Source organism: Corvus moneduloides, chromosome 1 (assembly GCF_009650955.1).
Source record: "Corvus moneduloides isolate bCorMon1 chromosome 1, bCorMon1.pri, whole genome shotgun sequence".
NCBI classification, from domain to species: Eukaryota; Metazoa; Chordata; class Aves; order Passeriformes; family Corvidae; genus Corvus; species Corvus moneduloides.
This window is the reverse complement of record NC_045476.1, coordinates 152489335-152509660: the sequence shown is the minus strand read 5'-3', so window position 1 is coordinate 152509660 and position 20326 is coordinate 152489335. Positions and strand designations below refer to the sequence as shown.

At 41.7% G+C, this 20326-nt stretch overlaps 1 long non-coding RNA gene across 1 annotated transcript; it reads right to left on the bottom strand.

Moving 5' to 3' along the window:
- Nucleotides 1-13019: 13019 nt before the first annotated feature.
- LOC116454894 lies at nt 13020-20286 on the bottom strand. The gene is made up of 2 exons (XR_004244233.1): nt 19185-20286; nt 13020-18370 (listed from the first exon to the last, which is right to left on the bottom strand). It is a non-coding gene; the product is annotated as an uncharacterized LOC116454894 (long non-coding RNA).
- Between the last annotated feature and the right edge of the window lie 40 nt (nt 20287-20326).

The following is a 20326-nucleotide window of genomic DNA, read 5'->3' as shown; positions in this document are numbered from 1 at the left end:
ATCGAATTTAAGCTCAAATGCTGCAGGACCATCATTTGAGATGCCATTTGAGAGACCTGTTGCTATGTCTTCAAACAAATTAAACAAAACCTAGAGGGGAAGACACATTTTCAGTGAACTTTTCCAGGGAAGCAAAGTGGGACAACGTAACTTCAAGATTATTGTGGCTTTTCCAATGAAGTTGCTTGTTCTGAGGTGAGAGAAAGCCACCTCCTGTACCTCTGTGTTCTTTCTCAATAATTCAAGCTGATGGTGTTGGTCATCGCCTGTTGGAAGGTCGAAAGAGATGGTTTCCTCCCTTGCCTCAGGAACACACTGTCTCTTGCTTATGCCAGAACACTTTCTTAGGCAAGATTTCTGGCTTTCTCATTTCCTTTCCTGTTTTGTTTTGCAGGGATTTTAAGCTCTTTGCTTCCAAGCTCTCTTTTGCCTTTGTTTATTGCCATTTAGATTTTAGTTGTTTTTGTTAAGATGCTTCAGGCATGGATGCCCATAAATTAAAACGCATTATTATTATAATAAAGCTGCATCACTGCCGAAAGCCAGACTGGCCAACATAGACCTTTAAATAGAGGGCTAAGTGAGAAGTCGGATGCTACTGACCTCTACAGCATGCAACACAGCAGAAAGTATCTAATCTGGGAGGTGGAAAATATGGAGAGGAAATGTACAAAGGGGTGGTCATGTAAGCTTCTGGTGGCCTGAAAAGCTAATCTTTGAAAACTGGATGACCATGAAAACCCTTAAAACTTTCATAGGAAACTGACATGATTTATATGCTTATAAAACTGTGGTTGTTCTAAACTGTTGGATTAAATGCTAAAACAGGCAGCATACTTTGACTCCCATCTCAATGAGCCAACAAACTTGAGAGAGCAGTGACTGTGCACTACCACAATTACAGGGAGAGGTTGCTTATTGCAGCAGCCATCTATGAAATGAAGAGTTCAATGATCAAATAAAATAGCCTGCTCTTTTTTTTCAAGCTTCTCTTTGAATATTCAAATTAAAAGTTTTCACTTCAGTGCTTTGAAAAACAAAAAAGAAGTACCCCAGGTGGTAGCGCTTGTCATTTCACTGCTGTGTTTAACCCACCTGATGGACAAACATTCAAAGACTTAGCAGTTCTCTTTATAAGTGTGAAAACACTAGATAGGATCCATCTTGCAAAAGCAGGAGCCATGGAAATTGTGTTATAATTCTAGAACCTAAAAAAGCAATTCTTAAGTGCCTAAGTTGTCCATGAAGTAAAGGAGATGCCTCAGAAGACTTTCAGAACAAAATTATTCTTTCTAATGCAGATGCAAGGAAGACTTCCATCCAAGGAGCCTTCAATAACTTGCTTCTCTCCATTTCTTGTACAGGGAATGTTGTCCTCTAAAATGTATTAGATTCCAAAGTTTAGATACTAGTTAGTTGCCTAATTTAGGTGAGCCGGATTCAATTAATGAACATTTTTCTTTCTATGTACACTTCTACACTGAGGTGCCTCCCATATGGAGACCTAAAGGTGTTTCTGTATATAAAGATGCACCACATATCTGTGAAGAAAGCAAATATTCCCATTTTCCCATGAGAAAACAGACCTGCAGAAAAGGGACAAAATTACTTCAGTTAGATGTGCAATGCATACTTTCCAATTCAAGTACAATCTTGTCCTTTATTTTCAGGACTGCAAAGGAATAGAGTCCAAACCTGTGGTCAAGTGCTGTCTGCAAAAGACTTAAAACACAGCTAAAAATCTCCCAATCTCACAGCAAATTTAGTGAGAAAACAGCTCCTAGAGCTAAGTTCTAGAACCCATAATCTCTCACGTTAATGTGTCTTCCTAATTTGTAGTTTATTAGTTTTGTTCATGTTCCTCTACTTTAAGTAAAAAACAATGAACTACCAGTAATTTAGGCTGTCTGGTTGCCCTTAGGTCTGAAATTTTTTTGTACCACTTCTTGGCTGGTTTAATATCTTAGCCTTTTCCAATTGAAAAATTATAGATCCTGGTTTTTGTTTGATATTGTTTTGTTTGTAAAGTATCTGGTGACCTAACAAATAGAAAACCTTAAAAAAATATTATCTTCGAAAGAAGTTCTAAAAGTCATGTCTGATTTGCCATAGGTTTTTCCCTTGATATAAATAACATTTCTTTTAGCCAATAGGAATCAATGCAGAGGATACAGAGGCGGATCTAAAACCATATGATAAAGACATTTGAATTCCTGCTGTCAATACTTTAATGGAAAGTCCTACTTTAAGTTTTGTTAACCAGGAAACAGGCAGCGCTACATATCTCTTTAAATGCCATAGCTGCTAAATTTCTGCATGAAGTCCCCTTTCTATTTTTAGCTGTGAAAAGGTACTCTGGCCTTTATGCATACATGGATGCCTTGTATGGTTGTCCAGAGACTACTACAGTAAATATCGCTTTCTGCTGAGAAGAAAAAAGCTGGAGCATCAGCAGTCTCTCACTTCAGGTTTTAAATTTAAAAACGACTGCATGGTATTATTAAAAAGGATATTAAAAGCACCTGAAAAATAGCAGTAGCTTCATCAAGAGAAATGAACATCATGGTTTAACTGCTGCTCATTCTGTTAAGTATGGCTCTCAGCTGTTCCCCCGTAGGTTTCTGTCAGAACCTGGCCATAAATCCATCTCAAAAGGTCTGTCCTTCTGGTTACTATAAACACTGATGCAAGACTGGTCAGCTTGCTGTTTTGCTCCCTCTCTCACTGCAAAGGAATCTGAAATGTGCAGTAGATTTTGCACTTGAACAACTCCTCCCATCTAGACCACTGCTCTGAGTGGGACCTACTAGAGGCTGGAAATCTTAGATCTCTCTGTTCCTGGCTCTGAGCTGGTTAAACACAAACAAAATTCATCAGAGTTCAACTTTTTCTAAATATTTTGGGGCAAGATAATTTGGGCCATATTAACTGAATCATCTGCCATGGTATTTTCCCCTCCTACTGAACTACAATTCAGTTATTCTTATGTGTTAATTAATAATCCTTCAAGAGCCAAAGCATTAGTACATCATTTATTCCTTGCTGCCAGGAAAATTATACAAGGGACTTTGTATTCATTGCTCTGTTGCCAGTAGAACTGTACTCAAAAAACAAAAAATCAGGGAAAGACAGACTGCCCATTCTGTAAAAGCATTGAAGGCACACATCAGACTTTTCTTATCGTGTCCTTGAACAAAAACACACAGCCTTGAGGGTCAAATGGGAGACTTCAGCAAACAAATCTCATATAAACTGCCAATTCATTTGAAAAAAAAGTCCTTCCTAGGGCACTATTCTTTCTTATCTGATATTGGAGCTTTATAACTGCTGTGTTCCTTTAACCACAAGCCTCATTAATGAGGACTACTCAGCAATGCCTACATCTCAGCTTTGAGATAATGTCTCCAGCTGTGATTTAAGAAGGACCTCCTGCAAAGATAAACAAAGTGAAGCTTTCCCAGCAGTTTCTGTTCCAGTCTGGTGGAGAGGACATAACTCAGTGCCTATGACACTGCTCCTCTGCTGCAAGCACTTCTCTGATGCAGCAGCTGAGCTGAGTGTGCAGCATCCAGGGTGGCCAGAAGGCTTGCCTTCATACACAGGCCATGGACCTAACATTTAAGTCACTTCCTTTAATTGTTCTTATCTAAACATTCTCCAATCGTGGTTGGCTGTTTTCTTATATCAGTCTAAAGGACCTGTTTGTTTTTTTGTACATCTCTTCTGCCTACGTGTCACTGCAAAATTAATCAAATGGAAAACTTGCGTAAACAAGTTAAAATGTTCATTCTCATTCAGCAAAGCTATCTATTTATCAAAGTAATCTGTTTTCTCATGTGGAGTGATCTTATCTGTCCACATGAGGAATGCTGAGAGATAATGAAACATAATTAATGTAGAGGTTTATGAATTCATTATATAAAATTCTTGCCTGTCAGTGAAGAATAGGTCATCTTCATCCTAAGATGTGTATTTCTCCCTATCTCCAGATAAGGCACAAAGATAGTATTTGTTTTGAGAAGGTTTTACATCTATGTCCAAGTGACAACTTGAATATATAAATATAAGGGTCATTCCTCAAGAAAACAGTTTCTCCTTCAAGACTATGTAGTATTTGGAAAGCACCCAAGTAAGATCTTCATAAAACTGTCTGGTTTTCTGGTGGTTTTGTCCTCAAACAAAACAGATGTGCTCAGGTTTTGCTGCCCTCCTCCAGTGCAGGCACAAGTACTGTGGTAGAGAAAAAAAAATCTGCTAACCAAGCCTTTGATATAGAAAAACCACATGGAGTTGAGTCATAAACTGTGGACACAAGACAACTAATTATGGGTTGTGTTAGGCATGGGGAACAGGTTAACTGCTACATAATTACAATTGAGATGGCTGTAGACACAGTCAAGGAAATCCAGTTAATAGAAAGAAGTAAATGAAAATGCATTAGTATCTATGAAGGAAAACAAGTCCCGTCTGTTTTCTTTAGCTTCTTCAGTGATTTTAGTGTTCGCAGTGCTTTATTGCTGCTTAAACCTTATACTTATGAAGCCTAAACAGAGGTTTATATTTCACATTCTGCTATTTTTCATGTGAATGGCAGGGAAGGAGTGAGCAAAGATTTCTTTAATAAGTGCCCTGCACTGCCATTTGAGTGAAAACTCCAGAGACGAGTGACACAATACAAACTGGGAATCTGTGAAATGGAAAATCCTTTGAAATAGATCATCATCTGGTGAAAAGGAGATGGGTGGTCATACCAAAAATGTTGGTAGTCAAAGGGCTGTAGGAAAAGGAGGGGCACTGGGAATGGGATGCATTGGAGGATGCCGTGGGCAGCAGGGCCTGTGGCTGCCCTGGGGCCTGTGGCTGCCCTGGGCCCTGCTGTCCCAGCAGCCCTGCCAGAGCTTGGCCAGAGCTGTCTGCTCCAAGGCCACCACTTGTGGAGAAAAACCTTCTTCTGATTACACCAAAGGAGTGAGGAAAGAGGTGAGCATCCAGACAGGCTGCTTCTCAGAGGTTTCCCTGAAGGCGTGACTCAGACTAGTTTGAAGGCTTCCCCATTTCCTCCTATTTGGTAGAAACTTTTATCCTGGTTCCTTGAACTCGCCCTCTGAAAGTACACACCATTTCTGAGTATACACCTATATATAGCCTCCTTCTGCAACGACACCTCACAGTCACAGTCTGTTTCCTGTTGACTTCAGCTAAATGTGGCATTGAAGTCTGAGGCTGAGGGGTCTCTACCTGAGTGAGTAGGCAGGCAGCCAAATGGACATCCAGTCTGCACTGGATGTCACAACTTGCGCAGCGGAGTTGCAGGCAAACACTGTGGCTCTCTGGGTTTCTCTGTTTGCCACAACGTTTACACTTTTGGTGCCACTGTGGGGATGCCGTGGGTAAGCCCAGGTGGTGCAGTGCATGACAGCAGCACAGGGTATCCCTCTGCCACACCAGGCATTTCCTTCCAGCTCTGTGGCTGGGAACATACTCTTGTGCAAGAGACCCAGGTGTGGTCCTGTGGCGGGGTCCGTCCCCCCCCAGCCGTGGGGTCCTGGGAGAGGAGCCCTGGGGGGAGGCACGGGATTTCCCTGGCCCTGCTCAGCCTCGTTCCCCGTTGGTTGTTTTGTGTTCCCCTACGCGGGCAAGGACCCTCGGGCCCCGGGATTGAGCAGTTCCTCAGCAGAGCCCCGGCCATGCGGCTGGAGAAATAAACATCTCTGAAACATCTATCAAGAATCGGTCCATAGATATTTCTTTTCCACGGGTCTCCTTGTTTGATACACGTGTTACAGTATCCGCACTGCAACAGTCCTGGTTTTTCAGGCACTTGTCCTGGTTTTTGATCTGCAGCTGTAAAGGCACAGGTCTCCTCTTCAGATAATCAAGGAGGATGTCACCATGTCCTTGAGCTTTTCCATAAAGATTTCTGGCAGTGTCTGGGTCCTATATGTACAGAAGAAGGTTTTTCTGTTTAAAGTACATTGACAACAATGTATTTACATAAGTAATCATGTGGGAAATTTCCAATGTGTACAAATCATTTAGCATCTCACAAGCCTCCGTAGTTTTTATTACTGAAAACAACTTAGTCATCTGCAGACTTTAATTAGCTGGCTGCCTGCTTCCTCCTGCAGGTCATCCATGCCTGAGATACCCCCAGTCCCAGAAACAATCCCTGGCTTTATACCACGATTCATTTCTTTTCTGAGCCAAGGAACAGACTTCCACTGTGTAACCACTTCCAAGTCTTTGCCAAGGGTTTCTTCCCCTATGGTTACTTATACTACAGCCATTTGTACTGTGGATATTTGGAGTGTCTATTGGAAAATTATGAGGGATCTTTTTTGATCACTAAATTGTGTTTTCCAGATCAACTTTTCTGCAACTTGCCTTCAGGCTGTACTATTCCAGTCACTGACAAACTGCTGTTTCTCCCCTCACCAAACCTATGATCTAGAAAGACAGAAGCACTTCTGATTCCCCTCCACACAAAGAAACATCATATTTCAAGAACTCAAGCATGAGTTATGAGCTTGTAGAGTTTTGCAGCCGCTGCATATTAGAAATAACAAGTAATTAAAAAACTGCAAAGCAAAACATAATTACTAAGGAAGAGTATTTAAATGTCACCATAGTTTATTTTGACAGATGAGCCTGTCTTCAAAAATAAGGGATTTCCCAGAGGAGAAGTATAAATTCTCAGGTTATTTTTTGATCTAAAGGCAATTTCTACACTTTTCTTTTTATCACCTCCTTTAAAAGGAATCATGATGCAGAGAGGCACAGGGTTAAGGGTGGAATGAACATTAAAGGCTCTTTTCACTGCAACAAGACACTGAAACCTATGAATTTTTTTGCTGTTCCTCCTGGCAGTAGTGCGATAGGATTTAAAGCAAATTTGGACCCTGATGGATGACAATTGCAGCTCCAAGAGAAAAAATAGAGATTATTTCAGAAAGCCTTTATATATCACCAAGCAAGGACCACATACATCAGGGTTCAGGGGTCCATTTCCAGATATTCTGACTAAGAGGAAAAAAAAAAGGTAAAAAAAAAAGAAAACAGGAAAGCCAGCACTGTGGGGTACCTGGGAGATGTTAGATTACCCAGGCTACTTGCTGTACATGAAGGCATCAACTTAGCTTTGTGATGTCTGTAGTCATTTCTATAGCTGAAGTACATGCTTTTGCGTGTGTCTATCTGATGCTGGCTGGGTAAGTTGTTCAAGTTTTTGTGAAAGGCAGGTGATCACTCCCAGCTGTGTGCCATGCCCCTAACTTCAACGGTCTTCTAGGGAAGGATCTTGAATGACACTCAACCATAAACACACAGCTTTTATTTAATTATTTTAGGGACCTGAGGTAGTTTACAGGCCGTTCAATGTCTTGATTGAACTACTACATGTCATATCACTAAAGTCAGATGATTTAGATATCCATCCTTAAACACCCGCCAAAACTGAGCTAAGTATCTGTCACTCCTAGATTTATGCCACAGACCAGCTCTCCCAAGACAGTTCGCAGAAGTTAAGCTGGTAGTTTCATGCATGCTTCACAAATCCTCTTATATGTGCTGCTCAAGTTTAGTAAGAATACTTCTGACACTGTCTAAGCATTGTCCTTCCCTCTCTCCCCCTTTCCTTTTTTTTTTAACTTTCAAGTTTGTCTCATTTTACAGTCTTATTTTGGTTGCAGGCACCCATTTCCTTCATGTTCAATTTAGGTATGGGCCACTTTCCCAGAACTAAAATGAAGGCATGAGTAAGGAAAATGGTATGCAGAGTATGAGCACTGGTGAGGAGTAGATGCTCTCCATTACTACAAGTGAAGCCTTTATTATCCCTATGACAAGCCAATTCAGAGCTACCATTAAGGCAGCTTTATTTTGGCACAGGAGGAAATAATCAGTCAGTTCTTGAATTGAGTTTCAACTTTATAGACTAACACAGGGAGTAAAAAAATTGCCTCTCCATTTGGGCCAGACACATGGAAGGACCATTTACCTGGGTAGTATAGGTCTCTCACAGAGCATTGTTTAACCTCTAGGCCTCCTCCAAAACATCTGGAAATTTGCGGGATTGTTTTCAGCTGGGTTTTTGGCCTTAATGCCAATGTGCCCATTTTACTTGTATGGAGCTACATCACATGATACTCACCTCTGTTGCCTCAATGAGCTAATCACCTGGACTCCAAGGCCACAGAGGCAGAGAAGCAACTGCCCATATTTCACACTACTGGATGGAGAAGAGAGAACCTGGCATGTATAAAAAGTACCATTGGTTCTGCATCCCGCAAGCATCTTCCTCTGGTGATTTGTTTTCTCTGCAATATTTCTATTTTTCTTGCCATTAACCATATCACTGGGTCCAACATGTGCCTGATGGCCATTTCTATAAAGTACAGTAGTGGCAAATGTTGGAATTATATCAATGAAACTAAACTGTGCAATTTCTAAGGAAGCTGAAAAGTGTGTGCATGCAAGTGCTTAGGGGCAGAACTGCTTTGTCATCCCATCACGCAGCAATATGTATCACATTGAAATTCAAAAACAAGGAGTGAGCATGCATTTTAAAAAAATTTAAATTAAACCTAATTCTTTTTCCAAGCCCATTTGCTTATTTACTTAAACAAATGGGTAAAACTATCATCAGGAAAACACTGTTATATGACAATCGCCTGAAGTGTATTCTTACCACTGGATCATAATTCCCTTTCTTTCCATTCCTTAAAAGTTCATTCAGTTCTAACTTCTACAGTAATGTTTATCTAGGGTACCTAATTATATAGTGCAACCTGCATCTGGAGTACTGGTTCAAGGTTATTATAGTTCTCCACAGACATAACAAAAATATTATTTTAAACTTATCCATTGAGGAAAAATGGCTGCATTTTACCACTGATAGAAGAATATGAATGTAAAATAAAATCATTGGTACTTTAGAAACATAACAGGGTTGTCTATTCAGATTAGTTTTCTCCTTGAAACTTGCTGTCACAGAAGTATCTCCTTTTTGTTTCTGCTGCGGACATAAGATCTGTCAAACTAAAGTTAAACTAAATAAATTAGATGCATAAAATGATGGATTACACTGATAGGCAAATAAGAAAGGTGAATTTTTTGAATGCTTGTCAGTACATGTTCCTTGTTGGGTAGATTAGATAAGATTAATGAAATATGAATAATGGAGTAGAATAATAATTTGATGGTTTCTCAGTACTCAGTATCTGAAAAAGAAGCTTCCACTTCATCTATATCATACTGATTATATGCAGAGCACCATTACTTTTACTACAAAGAAGAAAACTTTCTTTGGCAGCAGTCGAAGGAAAGTGGGTAGATAAAACAAACTCTTTAATTCATATGTCTTTACTCATAGGTTTCCCGTCAAGCATGGTTTCTTCTTTATTTAGAATCAATACTAAGTAAGGAAAGGATAAATATATAAATCGCAAAACTCTTTCTGTGGGTGTTTTGGTAGCCAAAGTAAATTGCCTGAGGTTTGGAGAGACCATGGGCTTGTTCTGTATTTGCTCTAAAATTCAGAAGTGATGAAGAAATATTTTGCTTCAATCCTTAGAATGAGGGCCACAAGCCCTGCCGGGAGCACTGGCCATGTTTACAACATGCAGCATTCCTGACAGATCCCTTGCTCACTCCCATGGCATTCATGGCTCTGTGGAAAGGGTGAGCTCACACACAGCCAAAAATGGGAAGTCACGAGCCTTTAGCTGGAGCCCAGTTATGGTTTCTGCCATGCCAAGCATGTGCAAGGCAAGAACACTACAGGGCCTTCTCCTCAGGGATTTACAGTGTGGAAGTCTGATCTTCCTAACTCAAGTAGCTATTCAAGTGCAAAGGTAAAAATAGTCCTTTAAAGTCAGCAATGACTTTAGATAAAGAATGTGATTAAAATTCTTTTACTGAGAGTGGACTGAATTAATTGTACTCATACCACCCCCTACCCCCCCAAAAATATTTCATTGTTACCAGGCATGTCACTTCTATTTTGTCCATGTCAGTGCCCTTATGGGAAATGGATGCAGTAAAATGCCCAGATGATGATGTGATAGAGTTGTGAAAGTTCACATTTTTGGCATATCCTAAGATCTCCAGAAAAAGTTAAACAAGAACTACAGAAACTCTAATTTTTAAAATAATGCTTCTGGTTAGTTGCTCAGGTAAGGCAGTCTTCAGATAATGAAATCAGTTGGGAGAAATCATAAGTTTATTAAAGGTATGATTTAATGCTACTTGTAAGCTTCTGAGACTTTTTATGTGTGCCAATATTTTTTACTCCTCTTAATGATGAGAAAGAGCCTTCACTTTTATCTTGGTAAAAATAGTATCAATATTAGAATAAATTTGGGACCGTGATAATTGATACTTCTAGGTATTTGAAGTAAAGTAAGTTAAAAAAAATAAGGAAGTATGAAATACCTGTGTATGGCATAGGAACTTCTCCCTTCCTTTAAAATCAGGCATGTTCACTCAACCATTCAGCTAGATAAGCCTAGACAAGCCAGTGCAGAAAACTCCTTCACATTTCATAAAAGGTTTCAACACATGTGCGGTTAAATATCACTTCAAAACATCTGAGTGTAGCCACCTAACTGGGTCTGACTGTTGCTTAGTAAAAATTGTCAAAAATGGATCAATATCCTAAAGAATGATTGCTTGCATTATGTTAATGTACAGTTTGGTCAACCAACCAACCTTCCTTCTTTCCTTCTTTCCTTCTTTCCTTCCTTCCTTCCTCTGCCCATTCTGAAAATGGCAAGAAAGTCACCTGAACACTCAGGATGACCATGAGGCTTCATTGGCTCAGCTCCAAAGGAAATTAATTTACTTTGAGGAATTTTCAAATTTTGCATAAAATGACCTGGATGCCGACCTGTGTGTTTAGATGTGGAACACATGAAAATTACTGTCACAGTAGATGTGGAAGGTCAAATGATGAGACAATGCACTCCTTGTGCTTGTTTCTAACAATGACAAAAACAGGAAGGAAGTGGTGACATAAAGGGGACTATCTGGGATTACAGGCTGCCTGCACTGGTGCAGTGTTTTTGTTGCATGTCTATCCATAACTAAAAACATAGCTTAACTTTTCATAAGGCTGGTCCTTATGCATGTACAAAAGGTTCAAATAAACATACTTCTGGAATCATTGGGTTTCAGGGGGACTAACACTGAATTCACAAAATAATTTCTTCACGAGAAAAAATGCTGGTGTAAGAATGGAGATGACATGAAAGCAGTGTTGGGGTAGCTAGGGCAGAGGTGTGAGTGGCACAGATCTTAGGTGACAAATGTTCAAGAATTTGATTGCAAGACGTTGAAAGAAGGTTGCAAAAAATCTCAGCCAAGATTTCTTATGGAACAAACACAAGAAAAAAATTCATCATTACAGAGTGGAAATTCTGGAAGACAGTGACAACATTTCCAATCTTGTTTTCATTGTTTATTTTAAGCTTTAGAAATATACTAAGAAAAGTATTTGCTCTCTACACTACAGTCCACAGTATCCGGAATAGGGCAAACCAAAAGTATGATGATGTTTTAGGTCTAAAACAATACTAACAGTGGTCTCTTCTTTGACATTTAAGACCCCACCTGAACAGTATAGGACTTAAAAGCCCCACAGGCCATAGGAACAAAAAGAAAGAGAAAAGCAGAAAGCATTGCAGCAGCAAGACTGGCAGGCAAAGGGAAGGTGGGGCCGTGGGTCTCTTCAAGCCTGGGACAGAGTAAGTGGATTTCTTGGAGCTGAGGAGGTGCCTTATTAGAAATGCCAGGAAAGGAAGGAAGTTTTACAGCCCAGACACAGGGTACGGCTAGTGGACACAGGCCAGACTGGAGCAGATAGGATGCGGGAGCTAGGGACAAATTTGTCAGTGCAAATGAATACATGAAAGAAAACATTTCAGGCTGTCAGTCAAAAAAAGGTGGGAGAATTTCACCCCTGGCAAATAAATAATTGGAGACTTTGCAGTGAGATCACTATTTATCTAGAGGCTGCGGAAGAACCTTAACCAAGCAGGGTGCTTTCAGCCTGGGACTCCATTCACAGAAAGATCACCACAAAGTTGAGTGGTGAAAGCAAACAGCAGCCAAACTGAGGCCAGACAGGTCCAAATTTGATAAAATTGCTCGAATCCAGATATACCCCACATTTTTCCAGACTTTCAACAAAGCTATTACAGACACGATTGTGAGAACTGGCAAACTGCTGCTATGACATGAAACTCCTGCTGAGCCCAAGTTAAAGGAAAATAGCAATTAAAATTTTTTTAAATCCTTTCTTCTACTTACGGTACAGAAATAAGGGAAAGCTGAAGTAATCAATCCAATGCAGCACAGTATCAAGAATTCCTGTTAGTCTAAGTGAAAGCTCAATTCATATACTGAATTAGCCATCACTATTTTCTAAATCACAAAGAAAATGGTTTTCATATGAGATTTTCCTTTAAAAATAAATGTTCACATGACAGCAAAATACTCCCAAGTACACTAGGAAGTTTAAACAGAATTGCTTATTGTCTGAGATCCCAGAGCTCTTCCAGGCCTCCCTCACCATGCCAGGAGAGTGCAATAGATGAGACCCTTCTCTGAGTGTTGCACTTCACTATGTATCTGGCTGGTTTTAGAGTGCATTCCTTATTGTCCTTTTCACACCTACAGTCAGAAGCTCCTGAAGACCACCATTGAATTCCTCTGAAAACAAAGCTAAAAGAAAAAGAGGAAAGGGATGAAGCACCTGCCTTTTTTTTTCAGGGTTTTTCTATTTCAAATAATATCAAAATATGTGAGAATCATTTGTTCCAAAGAAGAAGTAATGTAAATGATGAATTTTGTTCTACTTCAAGGTAGGGGACAACAGGATTACTGTGGAAAAATTGTCCCAGTTCTTTGTTTTCTCTTGAGTACCACTAGCAAAAAATAAAAACATATTGGAATTTGTTTTTCCAATTTCAGATGCTTGAGAAGCTTTCACTCAGCAAACTCAACACAAACGATAAAGCATGTGGATACACTGGCAACCTGTTTGGGTTTTAATGAGCATCATGTATATTTTGACTGGGGAGAAAGAAGTTCCTGTGTTTTTTTTCCAATATACCATTGCTTTAGTGGGAGTCAAATGTGAAATGAAACCATCGTGTTAACCAAGAGGATACCAAGATGATAGTGTTCTTCGGTTGTTCCCAGCACTAATACCCACTTGAAAGCAGTAAGGAGACCTTATTTCCTTTTGGGGGGTTTATTTTAGCATTTGAAATATGGTAGATAGCATAATTGGATTTTAAATATCTGATCCAAATTTATTTCAGGGGACTGAGTCAAAACAAATACAAATTCAAGTTTGTCTAGTGCATCTAAAAATTGGCAGCACACGCATTTCAGGACCTCACCAATTACAACACTTCACTTATTTCTGAAATAGTTGGCTGCATATTATTTCTATCTAAAACCTGGTCCCACACTTTCAGGCTTAGTTGTGGATTCATAAGTGTTTGTTCTATTATTCAGTCATATTATAAAATGAACCACATTTTCCAATAGCTACTTCATGTTCCCCGTTTCATTTTTAATTGCGGCGTTTCTTCAAACATCAGCTCTCCCACAGGATTTCGGTTTTGGACCACTTTTGCAAGCCACTAAAAATGATGAATTCTTGAAGTTTGCAGTCTGAGCTCTCTTTAAGCCCACATACCAAATTCTTATCCAAAACTATGTCAAAGAAGCCAAAACCAACCATCCCACTTCCTAGGTCTAAGTTGCATAACAAAAAGGTCTGAACCCTCCCATAAAATAACATAGGTTCCCTGGCCTACTGCTTTTTTAACAAACAGAGACTTATCTCAATATCCATGGGGCATTGTCTTGCACCATGTAAACATGGGCCTTTTGTCCATTGCATCTGGTTTTCACTCTTGCATTTTAAATCACCTGATTTTCTGTGAACTGATGATATTATTTGTCTCACTCAATACTAGAAAAAAGATTTTGTGATGACTGACAGGGTAGTTTTCATCAGCTAAACCATGTTTTAATTTTTATTTTAATTTTAGAGTGTCCAAAACTGTCCAGATGCTGCTGGTTCTTCTCTCATAACCATATGCACTCTTGAGGACCCTTCTCTGCCCTGCGTTGCAACCTCTAAGACATCCCACGCTCTCTCAGAGAAGTACATGGGTCTTTCAATGTGGTCCAAAAGAATTCACAGAAAAATCTCAGGCCAGTAATCCAGCTTTCTGAGGAAAAAGACAGATCATTATTACAAAGCCCACATGTGAAGAGAAGAATCAATCATCATTTTCTGGTGGAATGAAAAAACAAATGCTGGTGAGGATGAGGTTGCTGCCATATGACTTATGGTGGCTGGGATCCAAGCAATCACCACATCTCAAGCAGGTTAAAAAGGACAGGCACCTCAGCTACATATCCTATCACCACTGTTTGTAACTTCTTCTTGCACCATCAAAAATATCAAATTCTAATTTTTCTTCTCTTATATGTTGCAAAACACTTTGAGTGGAATTAGTTCTTTTACTTAAGTTCTCCTGAAAGGTTTTCATTCTGGGACCAAAGTAATGAGTTTGTCACTGGGTTGCATTTGAAAATTGACTCCAGGCTAAGATGCAAAGCCAGTTTCACGTGCTGCACGAGACACAGCAGACAGAGATATGAGATAAGGAGCTGCAGCCTCTTCCAGTTGTCACCAAACACTGCTGGTCGAGAGTCCTGTAACTCATTGAGCAGCATGTAGGGGCATGTAGGGAGCACTGACATGGTGGCAGTGCCACCCACCTGTGTCTTTGAGCCTACTGTGCTGCACGTTTCCGGCTCCAGGTTCCTGCCATTATTCCTCCTGTAACATGCATGGAGCCCATGTTTTGGTGGCATCCCCTGCATCCAGGCTGGGGAGTCCTTGTGAACACTGGGGAGATTTGCTGAAGCTCTGATAGCCATCTACCGTGGTCCCTATGGCAAAGCAAAAGCAAGCTCAGTTTTTGCTGAGCAAACTGAGTTTGCAGTTCATGTTTCCATACAGCACTTGAAACCCTTAGCTGCATCTCCACCACTTTCCTACATTATCGTTACAGGCTTCTCTAAATTTCCCTTCTGTCACACAAAGCTCACAAAGCTTATCTCCCTACAGCACGGATCACTCCTGCTTCTTTTAGGCCATGAATCCTTAGATCTTTCAGGAAGGTCAGTCAGAGCAAGATGAGACTGGGTTTTGCTTTCACATCCAGTAACAGGCCAGATGCATTTCTTCCTACACTGTAATGAAGAATGCTAATGGAAAAGCCTGGGCTAGATCCTTCTTTTTCCCGTTCAAAAATATCTCTTTTGGGATCTGTAGTCCACAAACAGCAGGTGAATAAACGTGTCTATAATGCATGAATTAATCATCTCAGAATATTGAAAAAAATCTATGTCCATTAATCTCAGAAGCAAGCTGATCCATTTGCATGGCTCCCTCAGCCAGGAATCTGTAGAGTCCCTTGACTTGGGAGGGTCATGGGAAAAGTTTGTAAATGGAAGAAATACAAAGGAAAAGCCAGAAGACTGCTGAGTATAGAGAAACACAGTTAAGGGCGGACCTCACTCTAGTTCAGCAGTTAGTTCATAAGCCTTTCATATATAGCTCCTTTCAAGCCTCAGCAGTCCTCACAATCTTCAGTATATTTATGATTCTACATCAGAGGAGTATTACACCAACCCCCTTTTGGGTGGCCAAAATGTTGACGATTGTTATAGGTTTGCATCTGGCAGAAAAAGTCATATGTGCCTTGACATGGCCATAAAAATTGGTTCTGGACCGAGTTTCTCCTGGAGAGTCCAGGTATGCAGCTGGAATATGCTGAATGCTGTATTTCACCATGCTACAAGAGTCAATTATGCTTTCTCAAGGAGGAGGGCTGGCATAAATTCTGCTAAGTCTTCTGGCTGCCTTCCCTACTCAATTCCTCCTGGCTGGCATGAGTGGTGAGATCTCAGCCAGGGTTTACGTTCATCAAGGTGGTGTATCACTCATCATCCATGTCAGAAATGACAGTGATGTAGGAACTGAAAGTCATCAGTGAATTGGATGCACCAAAGCCAATATTCCTTCCTAACCTTTCATACAAATGTCTTAATACAAAAGCTAAGCCAGAAACAATGGGCTGTAAGTTAATTGGGGAATACAAATTATATAGGTCCCAGCTAATCTCTCCCAAAAGAAAGACTGGAGCTGCAGACCATTATCACAGGTACTTTCCTAAGATTTCCTTAAGTTTACAGACAGTCACAGTAATTCTATGTGAGCTTCCAAACACAGGTACAATGCCACACACTATAATGGACAGTATAAACTAGTGCTCAGTAAGACTGTTCTACCATGGAGTGCATCAGGCACAGCATCTGGGCTGTGTCCAGCTGGGCAAGGGATGCAATTGTCCTGCTCTGCTCTGCCCTGCTCTGCTCTGCACTGGGGCAGCGAGTCCTGGGTGCAGTTTTGGGCACCACAGTATTAAAAAGACTTGAAACTATTAGAGAGCATACTGAGAAGGGCCATGAGGATGGTGAAGCATTGCAAGGGGAAGCCTTATCAGGGGCAGCTGAGGTCACTTTGCTCAGCCTGGAGAACAGGAGACTGAGGGGAAACCTCACTGTGATCTTCAACATCCTCACCAGGTGAAGGTCAAGTACTGATGTCTTCACTCTTGTTGACCAGTGACAGGACCCAAGGGAATGGCAGGAAGTTGTATCAGAGGGAGGTTTAAGTTAAATGTTAGGAGAACTTTTTTCATCCAGAGAGTGGTTGAGCACTGGAATGGGCTCCCCAGGCAAGTGGTCACAGCATCGAGCCTGCCAGACTTTAAGAAGTGAATTCTTGGGGTGTTCTGTGCAGGTCCAGGAGCTGAACTCAATGATCCTAATGGGTCCCTTCCAACTTAGCACATTCTATGATTCTTTGCTTATTCACTCTTTCATTATCTCCAGTGCAAAGCTCCTTATGACTTCTAAGTATATATCTATAACTGGTTGAGAGTGTAGGAAGTGAAAGCAGGAAAGTGAATTCCAAATAGAGCCATTCTGCATGCAGCTACACAGAAGCACATTAAATTAAGATTACAGTTGATATCTGTAATTTTGATGCTTCTTAGCATCTAATAGGCTGTCATGTGGCGAGCTTTCTTTATATGAAGGTGGGGGGGAGTGTTGTTTGTAATTTTTAAGGTTCTTTGAAAAGCCAGAAAAATCCTCTCCTCAATTCCTCTATGTGGAATCATATTGACAGCATGGAGGGATCATTGGCAGGGCTGAAATTCCTACCCAGAGAAAGTAAGACCAGACAGTCACCTTCTGGGTCCGTCAGCTTTCTAAGGGAGCATGAGATGCAGTCTGAAAGTGAACTGCACAGATAATTTTAACATGGCGACAGAGCAAGTCTCAGCAACTGGGTGTAATTTCAAGTCTTCATGGTCACAGATCATGTGTGCCAATTTACAAGGCTTTCCTTTCTTGTTTTTCTTTTCTCCCTTGACACATTCATGACCTTTTTTGCTTTATTACCTCTAATCCTTTCTTATCACAAAGCTTCTTTTTCCTGTCTGTCTGCATGGGAAGTCCCACACTCAAACATTATTCAGCGTAACAACCAAATTTACTGTTCCCATCCACAGTCTCTCCTGTTTCTTCTTCTTCTGCCAATTTCGTTATTCTTTTCTTCCTTATACATGATCCTGGCTCTACACCCAGCCTCTCCAAATCAGTTCTGTATCTAGTGAGTCTGCTTTCCACCCACTTTTTTCATCACCTGGGGTCCTTGTTTCAATCTTTCCTTTCCTCCAACTAGTTCTCACAAACTACCGTTCCTAATCCTCTCCTTAGGCTGCTCAGTCATCTCTCCCTAAGTCTCTCTTCATTCAGACTGACTTCTCATCTGCTCTGCTTTCTTTTGTAACTGCCTCTTCATTCCTAGTGTCTAAAGGTGACCTATGTCCTTGCACTCATCCTTCTTTACAGCTTTTCAGGTGGCCAGCAGAAGTTTCTTCATCCCTGTCGTTGTTCTGTTCTGATCTTGTCAGTCTTTCCAGCTTTTCATATAGGCCATTCTTTCTTACTGATTTTAGGTTATTGTCTCCTTCCTTATCCAACAAGTTTATCCTTTTATTTTCTTTTTGAAAAAACCCACCAGCTCCCATGTTTTTCCAGCTTAAGCTCTTGGTCCTCTCTGGACATATATCTGAGATCTTGGTCTTTTCTTGCCTGGATGGAAGAGAGACGGTTTCTTGCTCTCTGTGGATCTGGCAGCATGTGGGCACAGAAGGCACCAGTCACAAGCCATCCTGCTGTAACTTTTAAAAGCATCTGCAAGGAAATCCTGGGTTGGTAAAAATGCAGAGGGCATAAATTACTCAGTGGAGATAATGCAATTGGCCTGCAAAAGGTAGCACATGCTCAGGACAGACAGAAATTTTGAGGAATTTATCTGCCAAACTCTACCATATTACTACAGAATAGGGTTTAAAACTCAGCCAAATACGGGCAAATGCTTATGTGTCTGGCACCAGGAGGTCTCCAGCCTGCCAACCTCCAAGTCAAAGCATGAAGTAGCTAGCATTTCCAAAAAAGAATTCTTACAACCAATTCATTAACATTGGCAAAACAATGTCTTTTTTTCATAATCTTTTTTTCTGGGAAATAGCATAACCATTTTTGCTGAAACTTTCCAAAAAAAATCTAAACATAGGCAGACACCCAGCATAAAAATTCACAAAGTTATAAATAACCAGAATAGGAATTTATAATTAAAAGCATTGAACAAATTTCCAGTACTGGGTAGCATAGTAGCAATAACAACCATTTTTACTACTGTAGCCCCAAAAATGCTGCTCAGGGACCACAGCTCCACTGTGTAAAATGCATGCAAAAATGGAACAGGGATATGTCTGCTATATTGTGTTTCCAAAGAGTTTATAGCCCAAATTTTAGACAACAGAACACAAATAGATCCAGAGACATGGGGAGTGCAGGAAAACAATACGAAAATCCTATTCAGTGTGACTGGCAAATCATCCCAAGGTACCATCAATCTATATACTGTCCCACTTTTCACGGGTATTTTGAAAAATAAGAGCTTTTAAGGAAAGTGAAGCTTGATCAGAGGACAATGAGGTAGTTAAGCAGATACTTACAGAGGCATGGGCTCAGGATAGGAGAAAGCATGGAGGAATTTAAATTAAAGTAATCGGTCATGCCGTGAACCTGTGGGCAATGACATCCAGCCATTAGAAAGGGCCAGTAAGTAGAGGGACACTGGACTGGAAAACAAGTCAGTCAAGGATGGCACCCAAGGAGTCATCTTAATTATTGGGATTTCCACATGTGAGCATCCTTGTTAGTAGAGGGGACTATACGACTAAAGGACCACTATTTCTCTTTCCTTCCACTTTCTTGTGAGGGAATGGTCTGCTTCACTCTTGTGTGCATTGGAAGGATCCTGAAGATCCTATTTCTTTGTCCCACAAGAGAGATTGGTTGGAGGTAAAACAAAGCCCATCTATAGCTCTAATTGAAGTGGGAGTTTGTGGGATAGAAGTGACCTTATCAGCTTGACTCCGAAGCCTGAAACTCTCCACCATACCAAGCGATCCTGTTCAGCGAGGCTGTCGCGGAACCCGGGGACTCTGGGCTCTCAGCTCGGCCGTTCGCGGCGAGGGCCGGAGTCGGGGCGCCGGGTGCTTGCCCGGCAGAGACGCCGCGTCGGGTCCCGTTGCGAGCGGCCGCGGCCCTCGGGCCAGCGGGAGCAGCCCGGACACCGGCAGGCAGCGATGGGGGAGCCGAGGGGAACGCGGTGAGGATCCCGAGGGACGGGACCGAGGGGAGCGCGGTGAGGATCCCGAGGGACGGGACCGAGGGGAGCGCGGTGAGGATCCCGAGGGACGGGACCGAGGGGAACGCGGTGAGGATCCCGAGGGACGGGACCGAGGGGAGAGCGGTGAGGATCCCGAGGGACGGGACCGAGGGGAACGCGGTGAGGATCCCGAGGGACGGGACCGAGGGGAGCGCGGTGAGGATCCCGAGGGACGGGACCGAGGGGAGCGCGGTGAGGATCCCGAGGGACGGGAGCACGGCTGGGCGGGAGCGCGCGGCGCGAGCGCCATCTGCTGGGCGGGGGGCGGTGCGCGGGGGCTCTGCGCTGCCGCCGCCCTGTAACATGTGCCAGACCCCTCCTGGCACCGCCCTGTAACATGTGCCAGACCCCTCCTGGCACCGCCCTGTAACATGTGCCAGACCCCTCCTCCCCCCCCCTGTAACATGTGCCAGACCCCTCCTG